Genomic DNA, 7,500 nt, shown 5'->3' with positions numbered 1-7,500 from the left:
TATAACGGGTCCTTAATGTACATCGATTTCACGTCTTCTTACTTACGTACTTATTCGCAAATAATTCGATAATGAAATAATTTTATCGTCTGACTACTAAATATTTTAAATACATAATTTAATATGTATATAGATATATATATATATAGAATATTGTTTGTAGACTCATCGTGAATCATTAATGAATTTTTACGTATAACCTCAAACGAAGCCCCAATTTATTTGATCCTATCGAATCTTATACGGTTCTATTTCATACTATTTGGTCCTATTCTATCCTATTTGATCCTATCCAATCCTGTTCGGTCAAATTCGATCGTATTCGGTCCTATTCGATTCTATTAAATCTTATTATGTTTTTTTTTCTGATTCTGCTATGTAATATTCTTTCCTATCTTAAAATTTACTATTAACGATCGGTAAAACAGGATTCTACTAACGCCGACATTGTTGGTCGGTATCGATTATTACTAAATTGATTGTAATTACGACAACGAATATGATTAACGTTTAAAAATTGTCATATTTCGAAGTAATATACTGATTTTTAATTTTTGTTAAATTTAGCGAACAAACGAAGAGAATGTTAATTCCTTTTATTAATTACTTACCCTTTACGATGTTCTTCGATGACGTCCTTTCCATAATATCCATCTTCTTCGTATTCATCTTCTCGTAATCCATAATTGTTGCGAATTTATTTCATTTTAATATCACTAACAACACCTTGAGAAATGATACGATGACTGAATCATTACATCGATGATATGATATACACTGATTATCACTTTTAATTTTATGCACAGATCACATTAACGAGATATTATTTTTCTTCTTTTTTTTTTTTTTTTCGAAACACAATACGACTTAAGTGACGTAATCGAACGATAAAACACAATGAACGAATGAACACTGATTTTAATCACTCTCTTTAATCCTTACGAGTATCACTTCGTTATAAAGAAAAATTACGTACTTATTACGCGCGAATTAATTTCAATGCACTCACCAAATCTGACGATTGTATCTTATTATACAGGTTAAGTACGGTCATGTTATTACTCTGATATACTACGACAAACTGACATTGTAAAAGAACGTGAATAATTTTTGACCTATGTCTAACATTCGGAAACGTGTTTTGTTTATTTACGTTGTTGTACTTTCCAAGAATTTTACTCCAATTTAGTTGGCAAGGAGACAACACATCGATAAAGGAAACCGAACTACGTACCGAACAGATCGTAATAGCAACCGATGTGAATTTGGAACAAATGACGATCAACGCATGCGCAGAACACGATGCTCTTTCTCTCTCTTTCTTTCTTTCTCTTTCTCTCTTTCTCTCTCTCTCTCTCTCTCTCTCTCTCTCTCTCTCTCTCTCTTTCTCTCTCTATCTCTCTCTCTCTCTCTCTAATTTAACGGAATATTAAAAGTAGTGCCATGACTAATGAGTATTAATACGCGCAAAAAGAATTTTCTAGAAAAATACTTAATCTTCATTAAATAATTAGATAATAATTCTTATATCATTGTCGATATAACCCAATTCTGATAATTGATATATCAATTATCATTTATTTTGATTTATAACATAATTTAGAATGGCATTGTGTGTGCTCGTAGAATTTTTTTTTATTGTCCTCTAGGTTATTAGTATCGAAAAAAATAAAAGAAAAAAAAAAATGAAATAAAAAATATTTTAAAAATTCAAGATGATCTCTAGTATATTGATATTATCGTATTAAAATATTTCACCAAAGAGTAAATTCGACGAAGAGAGCCGATAAATCGTGCCGCAAATATTTCACGGACGACGTTTTCTTCACGATCAGAGAGTTAAAAGGAACATAATTAATTGACCTGCCGGAATCTCGTAAGGTATACATTCGTTATACCCGCTTGATGACGTATCCAAGATTTATAGTCGGTATTTGCCGAACATCGTGTCCTGTCGATCCAGCGTCGATAAAAATTTCGTTCCTCTTTCGATATCTCGTTGAGTCCCGAGCTACCGATTTACGCATGGCTTCTCGATAAAACGCTTTGGACGTGTGAAAAAATATAAAACAAAAAGAAAGAGAGAAAAAGAGAAGAAGATTATAAAAAGAAATTGAAAAAAAAAAAAAAAAAAGATCGTGCAAGGAACGATCAACTCGAAAATAAATTCGACGAATAAACAGCCGTCTCGATTAAAAATCTTCGATTTTATTTGATGGAAAATAAAAAAAGAAAAAATGAAAATATACATATAAAAAGAAGAAAAGAAAAATTAAACAGAAAAACTTAAATATCTTTCTTTATTTTCATCGATCTTATCTATCGACGAAATCTTGTTAACGGGTTCTCACTTCTTTTAGATACGTATCTGTACCTATATATATATATATATACATATCCAAATACATATCCATATATATATACATATATGTAACGTTCGTAATAAACATTTCATATCATTCAAACGTGTTAAATATTTAAAAGACGTGAAGTTCCGCGAAACTTTGTACGACAAACACAATATAAAAAGGAAATTTGATCCTGAAGGATGAAAAGGAGATGAAGGAGTTGGTGGAGAAAGAGGAGGAAGATTCCAAGTAAATACGCGTCTGAGATTCGAATCAAACGTAGGTAAGTGGGTGTTTCGTGAATATTCAACGACTCGAAACTTGACCATTTTACATACTCGAGACGCAAATATAGTAGATATACATAACGAGAAGAGTACGACGATTTCGTTACCGACAGTACATTCATTAAAACTATTCATCACCTTTGATAATGACTTACGTTAGCAATGAATCCAAGTGTAATTCTTAACCAATTTTGATGGATCTCATTTTAAAGACGAAGGTTCCAACGAAGAGATGACTTCTTTCATATTTTTCACAAAGCATTATTTTTTACGAAAAGAAAACAAATCGTATCAAAAATTATACACATCTTTACGAGAATAGGTTAGACGCTAGAATACAAATTTTGTAGAAATTCATAAATTTACGTTTGTGTCGCGTAATAACGTTCTATCGATTGATTACTTAGTATAATATAAAAAATAAATTTACTGTTTTTCTCTTAATAAGTATAATAACTTAACTTCGTTTCAATATAAACATCATTTTTATGATATACATTTATATATGATATATATTTGTATGATATATATATATATATATATATATATATATATATATATATCATATACAATATATATGGTTTTGACTCACGCAGGAAGAATAGAAGCTACGTACGTGTGACGACAAGCTAGTATGTGTGTAAGAAAAATCTACGTAATGTGCAAGTAAGAAAATCTAATTTCTATTAAAAATTTAATTTCACGTTTAAACTAACTTCTAATGACTTTTCAACTCTTAGATTTTATACGACGTACTACTTTTTAATTACATATAAAAATTAATAAATTAATTCACATACATATACACACACATCATATACACATATACATACAAACATATACATATCATACACACAATCGCGTCATATACGTAAAGTGACGCACTGCGCATGCGTGACCAATGCCTACTACCTACGACGCAACCAATCAACGTTCTTTCGAATTCTGTCCTGCTAGAGATCACACGAAGCTCCGTCGTCACGATAATTACAGGTAATTGACATATATTTTTCAACGTAAATCATCTTCCAATATATCAATTAATTTACAAATAAATATTCTTCAATCGACATTGTATTAACGAATCGTGACAATGTCGAGAATAAAAGATATTCGCCTGTAAAATAATTTACGCATTATTCGTATTTTTCTTTACAATTTTTTTTCATGTTTTCGATCATTATTACTACAGATATCGTATTGTAATAATTAATTTTCGTAGTTTGGAGTAATAAAGTATCCATTTCGACAGTTTTTGAGTTCGTATATCATATATTTAATGTTTCGATATTTTTGTTTAAATAGATCGAAAAATTATAAACATCGTGAGAGTCCATTGTATAGATGGCATAGGTGGCGCAATGCGCAACGCGAAAGGTCCACTTAGTCTCCTTGCTACCGATACATCCGCCATTTTGAGTTATTTTGTGCTACCGATGGCTGCGGAGTTTCGTCGTCTCGTTGATTACAAGTAATTAATATATTTTTTCTAACGTACACCATTGTTTTATATATCAATCGATCGTCGGAAACTCGATTTTCACGTGTGAGTGTTAGCAAATTGTGGCATCGTCTCGTTTAAAAAGTATCCGTGAAAATACAATCGGCGTCTCGACGTCTTTAGTGAATATTTTTTATTTCGTATTTTCTGCATATATTTTCTCTATATCGATTTTTTTTCTAGTCTATTAACGATACTCTAAATAATCTTTCAATAATCAATCGTGTACGATTTTATATTTCATCTTATATGTGAGTTTCATATATATACGTATACATATAAGTACACATACGCACACACACATACATACATATATAGATACTCTTACGAACAACACATTCGTATGTCACACATTGTACACACACACACATATATATATATATATATAAATATGCACGAAATTAATTTTCTGCATCATTAATATCGATCTATTCGCTTGTTTTCTAAAAAAAGAAACTACGGAGAAACATGTTAGAAATAATATTAAAGTAATCAATTCGCAGAAACGCGTATATAAATCTCTTTGTAAATAAATATAGAATATTCTTTGTCAATGAATTCTTTGCTCTGGTGAAAAAAAAAAAAACAGTTGAGCGTAATACGATGTTATTCAAGTATATTGATACGTGTGTTTGTGTACTAGTCGGAGAATTTAGGAAACAGTACAACACAACAAAGGGACGTATAACAATCAAAGGACGTTTGCGAGCTCAGCCTTGGCACGACTTTCCCTCTTTATCCTCTTCTTTGTTTCATAATAGTATTACTCAGTTTTCGTAGTCGTGAGGACCTGTCTAGACGTGTTCGCAAATGCTCCTGCTACATTAATTCTGGTTCGTTTAATTTTTCTTTAATATTATTTAATTAAGTCTCTTAATTAAGTTTAATGCAATTATTTATAATTAATCCTTTAATTTGTTAATTTTATATCATATTAGATTTCAATATATATATGCATGACATTTATATGTAATAGATGGATCACATTTACACATTATATATATATATATACACATAGATACATTTTATCTTATTTTGTATTAATAATATTCTTTAATTTTGTCTAGTTTTTATTCATCATATACAACTAATCCATCGACTTGAACACATTCAACTACAACTATCGTCTACTTTCTTCTATGGAGGCTCTTCTTACGCAGTATGTACAAGTAAGTTTATCTTTAAGAAATTTTAATTAAATTTCAATCGATATATAACAAACTAGATATTAATTTTAATGAACTAGATATTTAACTACGTATTGAATATACGTTATTTGTATAATTATCATATGTAGATACATTTATATACATAAATACATAAAAGTTTGTTCTATATTAATAATAATTTAAAACTTTTTTTTCTTTTTATTCAACTTATTCAACTAATCCATCGACGTGGACACATTTGGTGACAACTATCGTATACTTTCTTCTACGGCTTATCTTACACATCATTTATCCGTAAGAAATTTTAATTACATTTCAATTAATATATAAAAAATAAGATATTAATTCTAATAAATTACAATTGAATATACAGATCTCATATACATATTATACGTGTACGTACATTTTTATTCACACATATTTTAATCATATTTTATTCACACATTTATATACATAAATGCATTTACTTTTATTCTATATTAACAATATTCTTAAATTTTGTCAATTTCTTATTTATTTAATTCAATTAGTTTGTCGACTTGAATACATTCGATAACAATTATCATCCGTTGTCCTTCGTATACATAATGTATATAAATAAGTTTATCGTTAAAAAATTTTTATTCAATTTCAAGTAATAAAAAGATTGATATTAATTTTAACAAACTATTTATTGTGTGATACAATTTGATCTGTTCTATTGTAATTTTATTATGAGTTTGTATATTGTATTGTACTGAGTACAAAAACAGAGTTTTTACTACATAATATTTTTAATTTCTCGTAAAAAATTTAATGAATAATAAACTATATGGATCTCTATACGCAGTTACCTCCCAGTGGTGAGATCCGGTAATCGGTATTGCGTACGTTTATGTATTTTATATCATACAACGTACGTACTGCCGGGCCAAAGACTGACGTTCGGTGCATTAGAAAATTTTTTCAAAGATATTTTATTGAATATAGAGAATGTTAATAATCATAGAGAACAATAAATAATACGCGTTAAATTAAAGTAGAATAAAATTTCAAGATACGTTTAATCGTTTAATTAATATAAGTATAATCATTATTTCAATGTTACTGTTTAGTTTTATTTGTCACTTTGTCTAGTTTTACTTTAATGCTGTATCTACTTTAATGTATAGGTATTCACGCAATTAGTATACTTCTTTAAACATATCCTTATCGTGATCATATCTATTTTTAAAAGATAGATACAACGCGATTTTAATCGTTTGCTTTTACATATTAATTTATTTTACTATAGTTTACAAGTTCTGCAGTTACATCTTTTGAATCTTTTGTTTTATTATTATTATTATTATTATTATTATTATTATTATTATTATTATTATTATAACATACAAAAGATGTAATACAAGTTCATAATTTTAGATCATATAATTTGAATATTGATATGATAATTGATATGATAATTGATGAATAATATTTAATTTTTAATATGATAATTAATGAATAATATAATAAATGACATTTAATATATAATATTTAATATGATAATAATATTTAATATGATGTAAATTGTAAAAGTAAACGCCACTGCTTGCTTTAACAATTTTTATTCAACAGGTCTTCAGTTGTTGATCGCGCGCAATGCGATCATAGAGTCAGTGCTTGTGCGAAACAGTTTGATTGTTTTGCAACCGAATAGGTTGCTTTAAAAATAAAATAAAATAAAATAAAATCGCGAATTAGAGTCAGTGTTGCTCGCCGATTAGAATATCTCGGTCGCATTAATAAACCACAAAACAAGAATTTAAGTGATATTCTTGTTAAAACTATTTGTTCGCCGCGTTGTTAAAATCATTAACACACTTTCGGCCTATTCGGTGGAAGAGGATTGCGTTACGAAAAATATTGTAATGGTCGAAAGTGTGAATTTAAAAATTCATCCTCTTCATCTTTACCTACGAATGTAAAGCTTCGTCTGGATATAATTACATGTAAGTATATTTCTTTCTTCGAATCGTAATTTCTTTCGTTCGTCATTCAAATCATATATTTCTTTTTAATCATTTTCATTCATTCACAAATATATTGGTTCGATGTGGAATATATAATTAATCCTTTTTTATCTCTTTTTGTATTACAGATTCATCGATTCATCAACTTAATTCAACCAACTTCACGACATCATTCGACCTACTACGAGGGGGACGAGTGTTTTG

The 7,500-nt window shown here is 28.5% G+C and overlaps 1 protein-coding gene and 1 long non-coding RNA gene across 2 annotated transcripts in view; one reads left to right on the top strand and one right to left on the bottom strand.

Annotated features, from left to right (window-relative positions):
- LOC122631688 (uncharacterized protein DDB_G0271670-like) overlaps positions 1–836 on the bottom strand; it is a 47,390-nt gene extending 46,554 nt beyond the window's left edge. The window contains exon 1 of the mRNA XM_043817669.1: positions 612–836. The gene's annotated coding sequence lies outside the window, so the exon portion shown is untranslated. The remainder of the gene's footprint in view (positions 1–611) is intronic.
- Positions 837–3,582: 2,746 nt separating this feature from the next.
- Positions 3,583–5,630, top strand: LOC122631732. The gene is made up of 4 exons (XR_006327760.1): positions 3,583–3,628; positions 3,941–4,106; positions 5,204–5,305; positions 5,605–5,630. It is a non-coding gene; the product is annotated as an uncharacterized LOC122631732 (long non-coding RNA).
- Positions 5,631–7,500: the final 1,870 nt, after the last annotated feature.

The sequence above is a fragment of the Vespula pensylvanica genome, chromosome 9 (genome assembly GCF_014466175.1).
Source record: "Vespula pensylvanica isolate Volc-1 chromosome 9, ASM1446617v1, whole genome shotgun sequence".
Classification (NCBI taxonomy): Eukaryota; Metazoa; Arthropoda; class Insecta; order Hymenoptera; family Vespidae; genus Vespula; species Vespula pensylvanica.
The sequence above is the reverse complement of the archived record's forward strand: the minus strand, read 5'-3'. Positions and strand labels throughout refer to the sequence as shown.